Source organism: Thamnophis sirtalis, unplaced genomic scaffold, assembly GCF_051295495.1.
Source record: "Thamnophis sirtalis isolate CommonGarterSnake01/CBP01778 unplaced genomic scaffold, rThaSir2_p1.2 scaffold_2, whole genome shotgun sequence".
NCBI lineage: Eukaryota > Metazoa > Chordata > Lepidosauria > Squamata > Natricidae > Thamnophis > Thamnophis sirtalis.
Window position 1 is genome coordinate 62,809,177 of NW_028261382.1, and position 18,803 is coordinate 62,827,979.

At 42.8% G+C, this 18,803-nt stretch overlaps 1 protein-coding gene across 1 annotated transcript in view; it reads right to left on the bottom strand.

Annotated features, from left to right (window-relative positions):
* Window positions 1–231: 231 nt before the first annotated feature.
* Window positions 232–18,803, bottom strand: part of NOC4L (nucleolar complex associated 4 homolog) — a 36,451-nt gene continuing 17,879 nt past the window's right edge. The window contains exon 16 of the mRNA XM_087705786.1: window positions 232–250. The gene's annotated coding sequence lies outside the window, so the exon portion shown is untranslated. The remainder of the gene's footprint in view (window positions 251–18,803) is intronic.

The window sequence follows — 18,803 nt, forward strand, 5'->3', positions numbered from 1 at the left end:
ATGAGACTCTTCTCCAGGGAGTCCTTCCTTCTCATTAGGTGGCCAAAGTCTTTGAGTTTCCTCTTCAGGATCTGGCCTTCTAAAGAGCAGTCAGGGTTGATCTCCTCTAGGACTGACCAATTGGATCACCTTGCAGTCCAAGGGACTCACAGGAGTCTTCTCCAGCACCAGAATTCAAAGGCCTCCATTCTTTGATGCTCAGCCTTCCTTATGGTCCAACTTTCACAGCCATCAGTTGATTCAACCAACCCTAGTTAAAAGAAATAGTTCTGTTACATGGGTTGCATTCATACAACCTATTCTGTTGACTGAATTAATTGATATCTGCATAGATTAGTGCATTTTATGTACTCATGGTTTGTCCATGTTAGTACAGTCTCTAAGTCTCAGACAACTTTAAAAAATTGATTAACCAATCAATCAATCCTCATTCATAGAAAACCAAACTGGAAAACAGCCTTAGTTGGGCACTTCAATTGAAAGTTTGTTGATCATTTTTTTTAAAACTAAGGTAAATTAGGTGTGAAAAGATGTTGATCCTAAAATGGGGCAAAACTCAATTAATGACTGCCCTGCTTAGCAACATAAATTTGGGGCTCGGTTGTGGTCGTAAATTGAAAACTAAGAAGATGTTGAGATTCTAGAAAGAATGCAGAGAAGAGCAACCAAGATGATTAGGAGACTGGAGGCTATAACATAGGAAGAACGACTGCAGGAACTGGATAGGTCTAGTTTAATGAAAAGAAAGACTAGGGAAGACATGATAGCAGTGTTCCAATATCTCAGGGGCTGACACAGAGAGGAAAGGGTCAAGCTATTTTCCAAGGAATCCGACAAGGAATAATGTATGGAAACTGATCAAGGAGCAATTCAACCTGGAAATAAGGAGAAATTTTCTGAAAGGGAAAGCACTCAACCAGTGGAACGTAAGTTGCATTCAGAAGTTGTGGGAGCTTCATCACAGGAAGCTTTCAAGAAGAAACTGGACTGCCATCTGTCAGAAATGGAGTAGGGCCTCCTGCTTGGGTGGGCGGTTGGACTAGATGACCTACAAGGTCCCTTCCAACTCTGTTAATCTGAATCTATCTAAGATGATCACCGGCTAAAACATATGATGAACGGTTGCAGGAACTGGGCATGGCTAGTCTAGTGAAAAGAAGGACCAGGGGAGACAGGAGAGCAGTCTTCCAATATTTGAGGGGCTGCCACAGAGAGGAGGAGGTCAAGCTATTTTCCAAAGCACCCGAAGGCCAGAGAAGGAATAATGGATGGAAACTGATCAAGGAGAGATTCAACCTGGAAATAAGGAGGAATTTTCTGACAGGGAATCAGCCAATGGAACAGGGAATCAGCCTATGGAAGAGAAGTTGCCTTCAGAAGTTGTGGAAGCTTCATCATTGGAGGCTTTCAAGAAGAGACCGGAGTGCCATCTGTCAGAAAAGGTGTAGGGTCTCCATTTCCAACTCTGTTAATCGGAATGGAATGCAGTGGCATCCAGCCCTGCCAACTGATTAAAGGATGGCTATATGCCCATCAGGGGAAACCATTTTGTGAGAGCACTTGCAAGATGTTCTCAAATTCCTCCAGCCATTGAGCAGTGCTTGGCTGGAGAAGGAGCTGGCTGCAATGCTATACTTCTTCTCAACCTCCTTTAGCTTTTCACACTGATGGATTGTTCTCTCCAAATGTGCAACTTTCAGATGATACCAAAGGAAAAAAAAATCAAAGGTTACACAGTATTGACCAGTGGCTAGTTAATTACCTTGCAAATGAGTTAGAGAAGGCTTTTAAGTAGTTAAGTCTATTGCTCGCACCCTCTGCAATATTGACCCAAATAATAGCAATTAGGGGAAAGGCAGGACTTTCGATCCAATTGTAATTAAGATCAACCAGGGGAGGATCCCTGAGAGCAAAATCAAACCTGTAATCTAGTACTAACTGGTGGGGTGATTAATTATGAGAGAAGGAGAAGGAGGAACGAGAGATTCTATCGGTTCTGTTTCGGTCCAAGTTCCTCTCAAAAGGTTTAAGAAATGGCCTCTTTGGTTGTCCAAAAGGTGTGTTTTTGCAGACTTTTGGCTATACAATATGGGATGAACAACCTTTGAATGGTGTGGGAGGAGGAATGGATTTCCAGAGGGGAAAAACTGCAGTCTACGGGAACCATTTGCACCACTCAGGAGACCCTCAAGTGGCCTCAATGACCCTCTAAAAGGATGCAAATGACCAGCTGTCTGCAAGGAATATAAATCCTTCTGTTCCTCACCGTCCAGTCAGAGCTGGAGAAGATTCTCGGACAAGAAGCAAAACGTTTTCAAAGAAAAAACCAGAAAGGTAACTATGACCTGGAGGACTGAGAATCTCCACAGACATTCGGCTCTCTGGTTGAACTTGCCCGGCACTAGAAGACAGGACAAGAAGTAAGGGGTGGAAGCTTGTTAAAGGGAGATTCAACCTAGAGCTAAGGAGAAATTTTCTGACAGTCATGTTATCAGTGAAACAACTTGCCTTCATAAATTGTGAGTTCTCCAACACCAGAGGTTTTTAAGAAGAGAGTAGACATCTATTTGTTTGCAATGGTTCAGGTTTTGTATTTGAGCAGGGGGTCGCACTCAAGACTGTGCTGACCCAGGCTTCCTTAGAAAGCAAGAAGCAGAGTCTTGGTCCTGGCAAAACCCCTTTTATTTATACGACTGTGGATTCCTTTCATTCACAGTCAGCCAGGCTTAGCAAACAGTCTTTCAGAGGAATGTTTATCCACACGAAACTTATCTCTCTTGGAGCTGCCAGATAACTAGTTTCCAAACACAGGGCAAGGCAAAACTTGGCACAGAGTCTCGTATAGTCACAAAAAGAATTTTCCACTCTTGAAATGACCGAAGGAATGAATTATTCCCTGCAAAAGCCCCGTCCCCATTTCCTGCTCTTTTGTTTCCTATGGGAGGGGCCAATCAACCTCCAAGGTGGGGCTTTACTCTTAAGTTGTCCCTGATTTCTTAGTTCTTCTTGTCTTCTGGCAGCTCTGTGCAGGCACACACTGGGAACAGGCTCCAGCTGTTCTTCTGCCTCACTGCTGTCTAGCTTCCTCTCTGCCTCCAACGCAGAGCCTCGTCTGAGCTTCCCTCAGCCCCCAGGACTGGCCCCTGTTCCTCCCCAACCTCCTCACTGTCTGACTCTGCTGCCAGCTCCCCAATGAAGACCTCCAAGTCCCTCCTAACCCTATTATATTAAATTCTAAGAAATATTCACACTCTCTGGGCTCCAGCTTTCGTTTGGCATCCATTTACGGAGGAGAAGGAGGACGGAGGAGAAAAAGGATTACAGAAAGATAGCAAAAGGAACTTGAGGGAGAAGTGAGACCCAAGAGATAAAGATAACGGTTGATCAAACAGAACAGAATTATACACGGCTAAATCTTACATATCCCAAACAGCTTTTTGTTGCGATTTACTTTTCAGCTCGTATTAATCCAACAAATAATGACGAATAAGCTTCAGGCTCATAAGAAAAGCTGGCTAAATCATCTTTTCATAGAGGGCTAAGTCAAAGGAATAGGATGGATTATAAACTTCTCCAGATCACCTAGGGCAGAGGGAGGGCCGGGGGGGGGGGGCATGGCTGGGCCAAGGTGGGCATGGCCCTCTGCCAACGAAAATGGAGCTTGGGGGGGGTGCTTGTCCCCCAAGACCCTGTTTTTGGCTGTGACGGCCTCCTGGCGAGGATCCCATAGTCCCCTCCCCTCCTCACCACAAACCCTCTCTCTTCCAGCACTGACCTAGTTGGGCCATGAAACGTCTGCAAGAAAACAACTGCACTCAGAGAGCATCAAAGAACCCCCAGTCCTCCTCCTCCTCCTCTCCACACACCCCACTTCCCTCCAGCACTGATGATGTTACCTAGCTGGGCCATGAAACGTCTGCAAGAAAACAACTGCACTCAGAGAGCATCAAAGAACCCCCAGTCCTCCTCCTCCTCCTCTCCACACACCCCACTCCCTTCCAGCCCTGATGATGTTACCTAGCTGGGCCATGAAACGTCTGCAAGAAAACAACCATGCTCAGAGAACACCAAGGAACCATGAGTTCAACCCTGAGCTACACATACTGTATTTTCTTCTAAAAGCCTCCATGCGTCGAGAGGAAACACGGATTATCTCGCCTTCCATAAAGGTACACGGTGCATCCATTCCTCTTTTGTGATCCCTCCGGTCCCATTTTTCTTCATTTGTGCTCTGAAGGCGCCCAGAGCAATTTTGACCAACAGCTCTTCTGTTCAGGAAGCTTAGCCACTCGCAAGCCCTAAATGGCGCTAATCGTGCCTCATCTTCCGCCATGATAAATTTAGCCTTTCCAAGTTCCCCCGCGTGGTAAGCATTTAGGGAAAAAAAATAAAATAATAAAAGGGTCCTTTTTTAAAAAAGAGCACTCAAGACCTTTAAACGCAAGACTTATATCTTACTTGCTAAACCAAAATGGAATGTTTAACTAGCAAATTATTATTTTGACTGCATCCATCTCTGTGCATTGACATCCTAATGTTCCTTTAGGGGTAAGCCTGTCAATTATTTTAGAAAAAGTAATTCCTTGTCTTCCAAGAGGAATAAAAACTCTAATAAAGAATATTTATAGCGTAGCAGTCTTTCTTTTTTTTCTTTTTGGTCTCCAGTGGTGGCTGCTGCAGACATCTGCAGTTGCTCTTTACTGTAACTAAGCGTGCCGTTTCCTAAAACACTTGCAATTCATTTTCGGAGATGTGGTTGACAATTAACTTTTTTTTCCAATGTACTACTTGGATGGCGGTGAAAAATTATCATCGCACACCCCTCTTTCTCCTCTTCCCTACCATCAGCAAAAGGACAAGCAGCCAAGTTTGCAGAATTGACGGGATTGGGCATTAATTTAGACAGCAGAATCTCCTTAGAAATAGCAATAGCGCTTAGACTTATATACCAATTCACAGTGCTTTTACAGCCCTCTCTAAGCGGTTTACAAAGTCAGCCTCTTGTCCCAACAATCTGGGCCCTCATTTCACCCACCTCGGAAGGATGGAAGGCTGAGTCCACCTTGGTCAGGATTCAACTCCTGGCAGTGGACAGAGTTATGGAAGGAAGGAAGGAAGGAAGGAAGGAAGGAAGGAAGGAAGGAAGGAAGGAAGGAAGGAAGGAAGGAAGGAGAAAAGAAAGAACAATAGCAATAGCACTTAGTCTTGTATACCGCTTCATTCTAAGTGGTTTATAGAGTCAGCCTTTTGCCTCAACAATCTGGGTCCTCATTTCACCCACCTCGGAAGGATGGAAGACTGGGTCAACCTTGGTCAGGACTGAACTCCTGGCAGTGGGCAGAGGGAAGGAAGGAAGGAAGGAAGGAAGGAAGGAAGGAAGGAAGGAAGGAAGGAAGGAAGGAAGGAGAAAGAACAATAGCAATAGCACTTAGTCGTGTATACTGCTTCATTCTAAGTGGTTTATAGAGTCAGCCTTTTGCCCCAACAACCTGGGTTCTCATTTCAACCACCATGGAAGGATGGAAGGATGAGTCAACCTTGAGCCAGTGAGATTTGAACTGCCAAACTGCAGCTAGCAGTGAATAGAATAGAACAGAATAGCATAACAGAGTTGGAAGGGAACTTAGAAGTCTTCTAGTCCAACCCCCTGCTTAGGCAGGAAACCCTACACCACCTCAGACAAATGGATATCCGATCTCATCTTAAAAACCTTCAGTGATGGATCTTGCAGTACTGCACTCTAACCACTGTGCCACCTCGGCTCCTGTAAATGATAGAATGCTCATGTTTTTGTGTTTGGATCGTATTCATGGACTACCAAGGAGAGATTTTCTAAACAGCAGGACCAAATTCCATTTGGTGAGTTCATCGGTCTCTCTCTGCCTGTCTATCCATCCATCTCTCCCTCAAACACCATCCAAATACAGTACAAGAACCATGTCTTCCTTCAAAGAGAGCGGATGGGCCACGGGGAAGAGAAGCATATAAGTAAAGCAAAGCATCACTGTGATGTGTTGGGACTGCTTGCAACTCTACCTGTTGGCCTTTAAGGGAGAAGAAAACAGGTCAAGAAAGCCTTGAGCGAGGAATGAAAGCTGGTGGATCTGCCTGCCTGCCTATCTAGATAGATCTGTCTGTCTGTCTGTCCGTCCATCCATCCATCCATCCATCCATCCATCCATCCATCCATCCATCCATATCTAGCATGTCTGTCTGTCTATCCATCCATCCATCCATCCATCCACCCACCCACCCACCCACCCACCCACCCACCCACCCACCCACCCACCCACCTACCTACCTACCTACCTACCTACCTACCTACCTACCTATCATCATCTGTCATCTATCCATCATCTATCTATAGCTATCATCTCAGTGGCAGGCTACTTCTGCTAATCACCGGCTGCCAGCAGTTTGGCAGATCGAATCTTACCAGGCTCAAGGTTGCCTCAGCCTTCCATCCTTCCAAGGTGGGTAAAATGAGGACCCAGATTGTTGGGGGCAAGAGGCTGACTCTAAACCACTTAGAAAGGACTGTAAAGCACTGTAAAGCGGTATATAAGTTATTGCTATTGCTATCTCTATCTGTCTATCTATCATCTCTATCTATCATCTCTGTCTATCTATCTATATCTATCATCTATCTATATCTCTTTGTTTGTCTATCCATCTATCTATCCATCCATCTATATCTATCATGTCTGTCTGTCTGTCTCTGTCTATCTATCATCTATCTATCATCTATCTATTGTCTATCATCTACCTACCTACCTACCTATTATCATCTATCTTCTATCTATTCATCCATCCATCCATCCATCCATCATCCATCATCTATCGTCTATCATCTACCTACCTACCTACCTACCTACCTACCTATCTACCTACCTTCCTACCTACCTACCTACTTACCTATCTATCTATGATCATCTATCTATCTTCTATCTATCTATCTATCCATCCATCCATCCATCCATCCATCCATCCATCCATCCATCTTCATCTATCTATCATCTATCTGTCATCTGTCTATCTATCATCTATCTATTGTCTATCATCTACCTACCTACTTACCTATCTATTATCATCTATCTATCTTCTATCTATTCATCCATCCATCCATCATCCATCATCTATTGTCTATCATCTACCTACCTACCTACCTACCTACCTTCCTACCTACCTACCTACCTACTTACCTATCTATCTATGATCATCTATCTATCTTCTATCTATCTATCTATCTATCTATCTATCTATCTATCTATCTATCTATCTATCTATCTATTCATCCATCCATCATCATCTATCTATCAGCTATCTGTCGTCTGTCTATCTATCATCTACCTACTTACCTACCTACCTACCTATCTGGATATATTATCTAGCTATCTATCAATATATAGATATTAATTAGACGCTTCAATATAGATGATGTGGATATAGACACACATTCCCACCCAAACATTTGCCTGCCAAGGGTCCAGGGTTTTTGTGTCTGTTTTGAATCTGGACCAATCTAATTGGGTACAATTTTAAAAAGAGAAATTTGCGCTTGTCAAGACTTTGCCATGATAGTCCCTTCCGGAAAGGGGAAGGAAGCTCTTTATGTGGCATGCATTCCCTGCGCAAGAGCCAGCAATTGACCACTTGTTCCAACCAAGTTGACAGTTATTTACTCATCAGTTTATTAATAGAAGGAAATAAATCACAAACTTCACCATTTTGCTTCGTGTCTCGGAGATGTTTAAAGTATTTTGCAAGCGGGGGGGGGGATGGCCCCTGTGATAAATGGGAGTGTTTTTTTTCCTTTAAAAAAGGAAGAAATATATGGGTAATTAACCATTCCTTTAAAAGCAGATGAGGAACAACTAATGGCCCATCCCGTTGTGGGGAAATGCTATTTTCGTAATTTATTATCTTTTTTTAAAAAAAAAGAGACAATTGCTTTTACAGAAATGCTGGGTTGCAGAAAATTAAATTGATGGCTGTGCAATAAGTGATCAAAAGCTTTTTTTTAAAAAAATGTGTGTGTGTGTGTGTGTGTGTGTGTGTGTATGAATAATTCCAAGATAACTAAAAATGGTGTAGGGTCTCCTGCTTGGGTGGCGGGGGGTAGGGTTGGACTAGATGACCTACCAGATCCCTGTTAATCTGAATCTAAGATGATCAAAGGCCTGGAGACTAAAACATATGATGAATGGTTGCAGGAATTGGGCATGGCTAGTCTAGTGAAGAGAAGGACCAGGGGAGACATGATAGCCTCTTCCAATATTTGAGGGGCTTCCACAGAGAGGAAGGGGTCAAGCTATGCTCCAAAACACCCGAAGGCCAGAAAGGAATCATGGATGGAAATTGTTCAAGGAGAGATTCAACCTAGAAATAAGAAGAAATTTTCTGACAGTGAGAACAATCAACCCATGGAACGGAAGTTGCCTTCAGAAGTTGTAGGAGCTTCATCACTGGAAGCTTTCAAGAAGAGACTGGATTGCCATCTGTCAGAAAGGGAGTAGGGTCTCCTTCTTGGGTGAAGGGTGGACTAGTTGACCTACAAGGTCCCTTTGAACTCTGTTAATCTGAATCTATCAAAGATGATCAATAGCCTGGAAACTAAAACCTATGATGGAACAGTTGCAGGAACTGGGCATGGCTAGTCAAGTGAAGAGAAGGACCAAGGGAGACATGAGAGCAATCTTCCAATATTTGGGGGGTTGGCACAGAAAGGAGGGGGGGTCAACGTGATTTAGGAATAATGGATGCAAACTGATCAAGAAGAGATTTAATCTGGAAATATGGAGAAATTTTCAGACAGTGAGAGCAATCAACCATTGGAACAGAAGTTGCCTTCAGAAGTTGTGGGAGTTTCATCCCTGGAGGCTTTCAAGAAGAGACTGGACTGTCATCTGTCAGAAATGGTGTAGGGTCTCCTTCTTGGGTGAAGGGCTGGACTAGTTGACCTACAAGGTCCCTTCCAACTCTGTTATTCTAGTAACTAAATGCCCAATGTCATGATTAGAAACTTGGAAGGTAAACTTGTTTCTTGTCCTACCCTGTGAGTCTGGTGCTCTGGAGAACAATTTGACACCGCCCCCCGCCTCTTCTTTGTGGCAGCCCATGTATGCCGAATAGTGTACATTTAAACTGACAATCATTTTCAGTCTAAGTTCTCATGGGAGATCCAGGGGTTTTCCTATGCTGTTTTCGCGTTAAATTGTCAGATCCGGCTTTTCTACTTCTTTAACCACATGGAATCTTCAGTAATGTTACACTAAAAAAAATACACGTCCCAGGAGTTTCTTTTGCTGTCCAACCTAGTGGGATGGTTGACCCAATGTCTTGACCCAAGACAATGGTTTTCTTTCCCATCCTGGCATTCACCAAAGGTTGTGGGCTCGTTTTCTTCTTCCTCCGACCCTTTCAAGCGTTGTCGCTTTGTGCTGTGCTTGCTCACAGCTGGACATGTCTTTATTGGCAATCATCTTCTCCAAAGCTTGTCTGCTGCTTTTTAACAAGAATGCCCGTTAAACGACTCTTGGGAGCTGATTATCTGCCACGGATTCTTCACCGGCTGAATCACAACGTGATGAGGCTGTTCAGGAAATGCGCTATTTTCTTCCTTTCTTCTCTGGTTTTTTTTTCTCCTTCTGGCAAACACAGAAAAAGCAGGCCAAACTGCTGTGAGCATATGAGTCTCTTTGTGAAGGATAGGTAGTGAAGTCTGAGATGATTTGAAAGGCTAAAACTTATGAAGAACGGTTGCAGGAATTGGGTTATGTCTGGTTTAATGAAAAGAAGCACTAGGGGAGACATGATAGCAGTCTTCTGATATCTCAAGGGCTGCCCCAAAGAAGAGGGAGTCAAGCTATTCTCCAAAGCACCTGAAGGCAGGACAAGAAGCAATGGGTGGAAAAGGAAGAACAATAGCAATAGCACTTAGACTTGTATACCGCTTCACAGCCCTCTTTAAGCAGTTTAGAGAGTCAGCCTCTTGCCCCCCCCCCCCAACAATCTGGCTCCTCATTTTACCCACCTCAGAAGGAGGGAAGGATGAGTCAACCTTGAGCCGGTTCAAAATCAAACTGCTGACAATGGGCAGAGTTAGCCTGCAATGCTCCATTCTAACCACTGTGAAGAAAGGAAGGAAGGAAGGATGGATGGATGGATGGATGGAAGGAAGGAGGGAAGGAGGGAGGGAAGGAAGGAAGGAAGGAAGTACAATAGCAACAGCACTTAGACTTATATACCGCTTCACAGTGCTTTTTCAGCCCTCTCTGAGTCGTTTTACAGTCAGCCTCTTGACGTTAACAATCTGGGTCCTCCTTTTACCCACCTTGGAAGGATGGAAGTCTGAGTCAACCTTGAGCCAATGAGAATCGAACTCCCGGCTGTGGACAGAATTAGACTTCTAACCACTGAGCACCATGGAAGGAAGGAAGGAAGGAAGGAAGGGAGGGAGGGAGGGAGGGAGTAAGGAAGGAAAAGAAGAACAATAGCACTTAGCCCTGGATGGAAGGCTGAGTCAACCTTTAATGTGGTGAGATTTGATCTGCCAAATTGCAGGCAACTGGCAGTCAGCAGAAGTGGCTTGCAGTACTGCACTCTAACCCCTGTGCCACCATGGCTCACGGAGGTATATACTGGTATGGTATATACCAGTATATACTGCCAGAAGTAACCCATACAACAACAGTTCTATTAGTTTGATAATATGAAATTTTATAGAAACAACACATGGAGATTATGAGAGGAGGTTGAAAAGCTTTATTTAGAATATGCTATAAAGATGTATTGCGATTGGATGATTTTAGGATGATTTAATGGAATGTTATCATATAATCCTATTCTAGATTTTGAATATTATATATAAAAGGATGTAAAAACAATTATAGTCAAATTAAGGTTGAGATATAATAATTGTGATATACATGAATGTAGGTGAATTTAAAACATGCGATTTGATATGAAAAGCTGGTGGTGACTATGGAAGAGATGCATGGAAATACTGTAACCAACTGACACACTTTCTACAATTTGTAATGGAAGATAGGGTTTTTAATGTTTGTTTGTCTTTGTTCAAAAATAAATAAAAATGTTTTTTTAAAAAACAGTTCTATTGAGGTTCTCCAGAATTTGTTGAAGTGGGAAGAGGTCCTAAGAACATTGGCAAACCAGCATTTGTAGCATAGAAAAATGTAGCATTTTTCGACCGAATGACTTCAAGATCTGTGGACTTCAGCCACCAGAATTCCCCGGGATGGCTGAGTGAGGAATTCTGGGAATTGAAGTCCACCTATCTTCCAAGATGCCCATGTTGGCAAACTCTGCTGCGGTGGCTCCTGCATTCAGCCCAATCTCTAAAAGTTTCTGCTGTGATTCTATGATTCATAATAATAAAGAATTGTATCAATAAAAGTAATTTCACCCTCAGGGTTAATGTTCTAGCCAGCCAGCCATTCAATCCTCTCCTGATCCGGCTTGTGAATCAATTCAAGTGTGACTCATTCATATTCAAGTCGGTGGAGGATCTGCCTTAGAAAGGGGAAAGGATGAAGATTTCTTTAAAAGAGAATTTTAAATATTTTTGGAGGCCCTGAAGGTTATGAGTTTTCCCCAAATGTCGCCCCATGATGCCAGCAAGAAACTCTTGTCCTTTCGGAGTTCTTATCTCTTTGTTAATACGGTACTCTCTCTCTCTCTCTCTCTCTCTGTGTGTGTGTGTGTGTGTGTGTGTGTTTATGTGTGTGTGTGTGTGTGTGTGTGTGTGTGTGTTTGGATGCATAGTATAGAGTATAGAGTATAGAAGTTTATTTGTATGCCGCCCTTTTCCCTGGGGGGACTCAGGGCGGCTCACAACCCAAAAGGGAGGGGGAGACAAACTTTTAACATAAAGACAATACATAATTAAAAACACAACATTCATACCATTCGGGCGGGTTACAGTCTTAGCCCCAGGCCTGATGGGATAGCCAGATTCTGAGGGCTGTGCAGAAGGTCTGGAGGGTGGTGAGGGTACAAATCTCCACGGGGAGATCGTTCCATAGGGTCGGAGCTACCACCGAGAAGGCTCTCCTCCGCGTAGTTGCCAGTCGGCATTGACCGGCAGATGGAACTCGGAGGAGGCCTAATCGATGAGATCTAATAGGTCGCGTGGAGGTAATTGGCAGTAGGCGGTCTCTCAAGTACCCAGATCCACTACCATGTAGTAAAATTCTATTTGGAAGGGTGAAAAAATGCTGCATCCAGTTTTGGTCACCACACTATAAAAAAGATGTTCAAACTAGAAAAAGACTGGAGGCTAAGACATATGATAAATGGTTGTAGGAACCGGGCATGGCTAGCCTAGTGAAGAGAAGGACCAGGGGAGGCAGGAGAGCAGTCTTCCAATATTTGAGGGGCTGCCACAGAAAGGAAGGTGTCAAGCTATTCTCCAAAGCACCCGAAAGCCAGACAAGGAATAGTGGATGGAGACTGAACAAGGAGAGATTCAACCTGGAAATGAGGAGGAATTTTCTGACAGTGAGAGCAATCAACCGATGGAACAGAAGTTGCCTCCGGAAGTTGTGGGAGCTTCGTCACTGGAAGCTTTCAAGAAGAGCCTGGACAGCCATCTGTCACAAATGCTGCAGGGTTTCCCTCTTGGGCAGGGGGTTGGACTAGATGACTGTCAAGGTCTCTTCCAACTCTGTTAATCTCAATCTATCTAAGATGATCAAAAGCCTGGAGACTAAAACATACGGTTGCAGGAACTGGGCATGGTTAGTCTGGTGAAGAGGGGAGACAGGATAGCTTCCAATGTTTGAGGGGCTGCCACAGAGAGGAGGGGGTCAAGCTATTTCCCAAGATGGAAACTGAACAAGGAGAGATTCAACCTGGAAATAAAGAGGAATTTTCTGACAGTGAGAACAATCAACCAATGAAAGAGAAGTTGCCTTCGGAAGTTGTGGGAGCTTCATTACTGGAAGCTTTCAAGAAGAGACTGGACTGCCATGTGTCAGAAATGATGTCGCATCTCCTGTAACCTGACTTACAACCATGCATGGAGCATCCATTCGACATTATAACAGCATGGAAAAATGGCATTTACAGCTCATCTGTGCCACTCTGGTCGCCAAAGCATCACCCGATCTGTCTTCTATTTAGTATTCTGACTTGGGCTTCCCCAGCAGTACGAAGCTGAGTCCTCGTCCTGATAAACCTCTTTTATTTAATTGACAGTGAATTCCTCTCCAGCAAAGTCTTTCCTCTCCCACAGTCTTTCCAGATCAGGCTTGGAGAGTGGCCAGGCCGATATCTTTCAGATGCCGCAATACTTAGCAAGAATGCAGGAATGAACTAATTGTCTCCTGCAAGCTCCACTCCCCCTTTGATCCTCTTTTATTCCCTATGGGAGGGGCCATTCACTGTCACACAGTGGCCTTACTCCCAAGTCGACCCTTGTTCCTTAGCTGTTCCCTTCGTCTGGGAGCTCTGTGCATGCACATACTGGGAACCGGCTCCAGCTGCTCTTCTGCCCCTCTGATCTCCGACCGAAGGCAGCTGATAACTGGCACACAGCTCTGTCCCCCTCTCTGCCTCCGACACAGGGGCAGAACCTTCCCCAGGCTCTAGGACTGGCCCATGTTCTTCCCCAATCTCCTCACTGTCCGAATCTGCTGCCAGCTCTGCTGGCCGCTGGCGGGCCACAACACTTAGATCAATCTGTATGCTGCCTGGATTCTTAGCTACATCCCTAAAAACATGAGTTTCAAGTGGATGAAAATAAAATTAGAATCAGTTCTGTATTTCTTTTCCCTCCAGGAAAAAAAAACACAAATAAAACCACCGCTGACTTTCCCTGTTTTGCAATCAACCGACTTGCTTGCGCTTCGCAGGCGAGGCGTTCCCAAGAAGGCGAAAACTTCAGAGCAAATGACTTTTGGGGCCTTTGCCAATATTTCCATCTTAGCTTAACGGGGGATTTGAATGATTATTAAGCTGCTGTTTCACACAGATAGCCAAGTGTGCAGAAATTTGATTAGTCCGAGCTTCTAACTGGATACCCAGGAAGGGGAATCTCGGCAGACTAATTCCATTAAGAGCAGAACAATCCATCTTGGAAGACTCCTCCTTGTGAATACCAAGAGGAGCCCTGGTCGCTACAGGAACCGTGAGAGCTGGCAAAACACACACACACACACACACACACACACACACAGTGACTTGTTGACTTTATTTTGTACAGACAACATTTGTGCATGGTTTATGGTATATTTGCATTTTCATTGGCAAGAGTTTCAAGAATCCTTTTTCAGACTCTTGAGTACATTCTCCCTTCTCATTGTCCTTCCTTCCTTCTTCCCTCCCTCCCATTTCCATCCCTCCCATTGTCCTTCCTTTCTCCATCCCTCCCACCCATTGTCCTCCCTCCTCATTGTCCTTACTTCTTCCCTCTGTCCCATTGTCCTCCCTCCTTCTCATTGCCCTTCCTTCCTTCTTCCTCCCTCTCATTTTCCTCCCTCCCATTGTCCTTCCCTCCCTCCTTCTCATTGTCCTTCCTTCCTTCTTCCTTCCCTCCCATTGTCCTACCTTTTTCCCTCCATCCCATTGTCCTCCCTCCCATTGTCCTTCCTTCTTTCCTCCCTCCCATTGTCCTCCCTCCATCTCATTGTCCTTCCTTCCTTCTTCCCTCCCTCCCACTGTCCTTCCTTCCCTCATTGTCCTTCTGCCCTCCTTCCCTCCCTCCCATTTTTTCCCTCCCATTTTCCTTCCTTCCCTCCCTCCTTCTCATTGTCCTTCCTTCTTTTCTCTTTTCCTTCTCTTCTCCTCTCTCCTCTTCTCTTTTTCTTTCTTTCTTTCTCCTTTTTCTGACTCCTGCAGACTTTTTCTTCAAGAGAGAAGATCTGCCCAGCACCCCTTCCCTTTCTTCATTTCGAGCTCAAACTACAAGGCCAAACGACAACCCAAGTCCCTTTTGCATCTTGGCATATCAAAGCCAAGTGCGAACACTGCTGGAAGCTGCATCGCAATAACTATTGTTCGGTGACAGTTGGCAAAGCAGCATGCAAGCGTCTAGTCAAGTCGTACTTTGGAGAAAGAGACAGATTGGACGGTGGCAACTGCATTGACAGAGGCAAAAAAATAATAATATTAGATTGGCTTTGCGGTTTGGGAGAAATTTGCTGAAAACGCTGTGTACCACGTCCTCCCAGCAGGTGCCCGATGCCCTTTGAAGGCATTAACATGGCTCAAAAGATAATGACGCTTTGGCAAAGCAAAACAGAATTTGATTCATCTAACCGAAGACTATTTCTTTACTGTAGAATATGAACTCCTGGCGGATTCTGCCTTGCCTGACCGAGCTTTGGGACAGTATACAGGTAGCCCTCGCAGGGTAGAAGTGGGACATTGGTTCAGTGAGTTTGGCCCCACTTTACAACTTTGCTGGCCACAGTTGTGAAGTGAATCATGGCAGTTGTTAAATTAGCAACAAGGTTTGTTCAGTGAATCTGGCTTCCCTCATTGACTTCGTTTGTTGGAGGGTCACAAAACTAGATCACGTGATTTGGGATATGGCGATTGTCATAAATATGAGTCAGTTGCCAATAGAATAGAATAGAATAGAATAGAATAGAAAATAGAATGGAATAGAAATGCAGAATAGAATAGAACAGAATAGAAATATGAAAGAATAGAATACAATAGAATAGGATAGAATAGACAATGGAATAGGAATATAGAAAATAGAATGGAATAGAAATGCAGAATAGAATAGAACAGAATAGAAATATGAAAGAATAGAATAGAATAGGATAGAATAGAATAGAAATGCAAAGGAGAATAGAGAATAGAATAGGAATATAGAATACAGAAAATAGAATAGAAATGCAGAATGGAATGGAATAGAATAGAATAGAAATATAAAAGAATAGAACAGAATGAGGAGGAGGAGAATAGAATAGGATAGGATAGGATAGGATAGGATAGGATAGGAATATATAAAATAGAATAGAAATGCAGAAGAGAAGAGGAGAGGAGAGGAGAATAGAATAGGAATATAGAATACAGAAAATAGAATAGAAATGCAGAATAGAATAGAATAGTAATATGAAAGAATAGAACAGAATGAGGAGGAGGAGGGGAATAGACTATAATAGGATAGGATAGGAATATAGAAAATAGAATAGAAATGCAGGATAGAATAGGATAGAATAGAAATGCAGGATAGACTAGGATAGAATAGAAATGCAGAAGAGAAGGGAAGAGAGAATAGAATAGGAATATAGAATACAGAAAATAGAATAGAAATGCAGAATAGAATACAATACAATAGAATAGAATGGAATAGAATAGAATAGAAATATGAAAGAATAGACAGAATGAGGAGGAGAATAGAATATAATAGGATAGCATAGGAATATAAAGAATACAATAGAAATGCAGCATAGGATAGAATAGAAATGCAGAAGAGAAGAGAAAAGTGAATAGAATAGGAATATAGAATACAGAAAATAGAATAGAAATGCAGAATAGAATAGAACAGAATAGAAATACGAAAGAATAGAATACAATAGAATAGGATAGAATAAAACAGAAATGCAGACGAGAAGCGAGAATAGAATAGGAATATAGAATACAGAAAATAAAATAGAAATGCAGAATAGAATAGAATAGTAATATGAAAGAATAGAACAGAATGAGGAGGAGGGGAATAGAATATAATAGGATAGGATAGGAATATAGAAAATAGAACAGAAATGCAGGATAGAATAGGATAGAATAGAAATGCAGGATAGACTAGGATAGAATAGAAATGCAGAAGAGAAGGGAAGAGAGAATAGAATAGGAATATAGAATACAGAAAATAGAATAGAAATGCAGAATAGAATACAATACAATAGAATAGAATGGAATAGAATAGAATAGAAATATGAAAGAATAGACAGAATGAGGAGGAGAATAGAATATAATAGGATAGCATAGGAATATAAAGAATACAATAGAAATACAGCATAGGATAGAATAGAAATGCAGAAGAGAAGAGAAAAGTGAATAGAATAGGAATATAGAATACAGAAAATAGAATAGAAATGCAGAATAGAATAGAATAGTAATATGAAAGAATAGAACAGAATGAGGAGGAGGAGGAGAATAGAATATAATAGGATAGGATAGGAATATAGAAAATAGAATAGAAATGCAGGATAGAATAGGATAGGATAGAATAGAAATGCAGAAGAGAAGAGATTAGAGAATAGAATAGGAATATAGAAAATAGAATAGACATGCAGAATAGAATAGAAATATGAAAGAATAGAATAGAATAGAATGAGGAGGAGGAGAATAGAATATAACAGGATACGAATATAGAAAATAGAATAGAAATGCAGAATAGATGATAATAGCATAGAAGCTAGAAGGGACCTTGGAGGTCTTCTAGTCCAGTCCCCTGCTCTGGCAGGAGACCCTATACCATTTCAGACAAGTAGCTATCCAATCCCTTCTTAAAAACCTCCAGGGATGAAGCACCTACAACTTCTGAAGACAAAGCTGTTGCACTGGTTAATTGTCCTCTCTGTTAGGAAGTTTCTCCTTAATTCCAAGTTGATTCTCTCTTTGATTAGTTTCCATCTATTGGTGCTTTGGAGAATAATTTGACCCCCCCCCTTCTTCTTTGTGGCAGCCCCTCAAATACTGGAACACTGCTATCCTGTCACCCCTAATTCTTCTTTTCTCTAGACTTTCCACAGTTATGTTTTTCAGTATCTAATTTTTCTTCCAGCGATCAAGGTTTGAATTAAGAACCAGGTCATCACTAGAATACTTATGCAATCACCTGCTTGCAATGCAACCTCACAGCTAATCTGCCCTCACTCCCCCTCCACCACCACCACCACTCAGTGAAATAATAATGATTTTAAAGAAAAAACCCAACCAAATGATTCCTTCTGTTGATGAAGGTTTTGAAAATGCCGTGTCGGTCACTGGCATATAATTAGATGCCGATGATGTCACAAATCCTTGGCTAGAACCAGGCAAAAGTCAGGTGCCAACATTGCGTGGGTTAAATCCTGCGTCCTCCCTCTTCTCTTTCCCTTCCTGCAGAGGATAACGATCATATTCAACTCATACCTTTTCCGTCCCTTTTCTTCTTTTGCTTCCCTCTCCCCCCGCCCCCAAAAAAGAACCACCCACCATGATTTATAATCAGGTGGCACTTCCTATTATTCTCGTTAATTACAGCACAGATCAAGTTTGGGCTTGTAAAATGCAATTGCTTGAAACGTAAATCTAGTCTGAGCTCACAGCTCATTAATACTATCCAGGCAGCTCTTGTGAAGCTCCCATAGAAATGTGCCTGCAAAGGGATCGCGAGAAACTTGACTAGAAAGAGGAAGCGACCTTTCTCTTGTTTCCTTTCACCTTGAAACACTTTTTTTTAATACCTTGAGAGAACCTGTAAATCTCATTCCTCAAAGAGCAGGCAGACAGAAGACAGACAGGGGTGGTTTGGGAGTCAAATTATTCTCCAAAGCACCTGGCGGTAGGACAAGAAACAATGGATGGGAACTAATCAAAGAGAGAAGCAACCTGGAATTAAGGAGAAACTTCCTAACACTGAGGACAATTTCCCAGTGGAACAGTTTGCCTCTAGAACTTGTGGAAGCTCCATCACTGGAGGTTTTGAATAAGACACTGGACAGTTACAGTACTTATCTGAAATGGTATAGGTTCTCCCATTGAGTAGGTTGGACTAGAAGACCACCAAGGTACCTCCAGTTTTGTTCTGTTCTGTTCCATTCTACTCCTACTCTACTCTATTC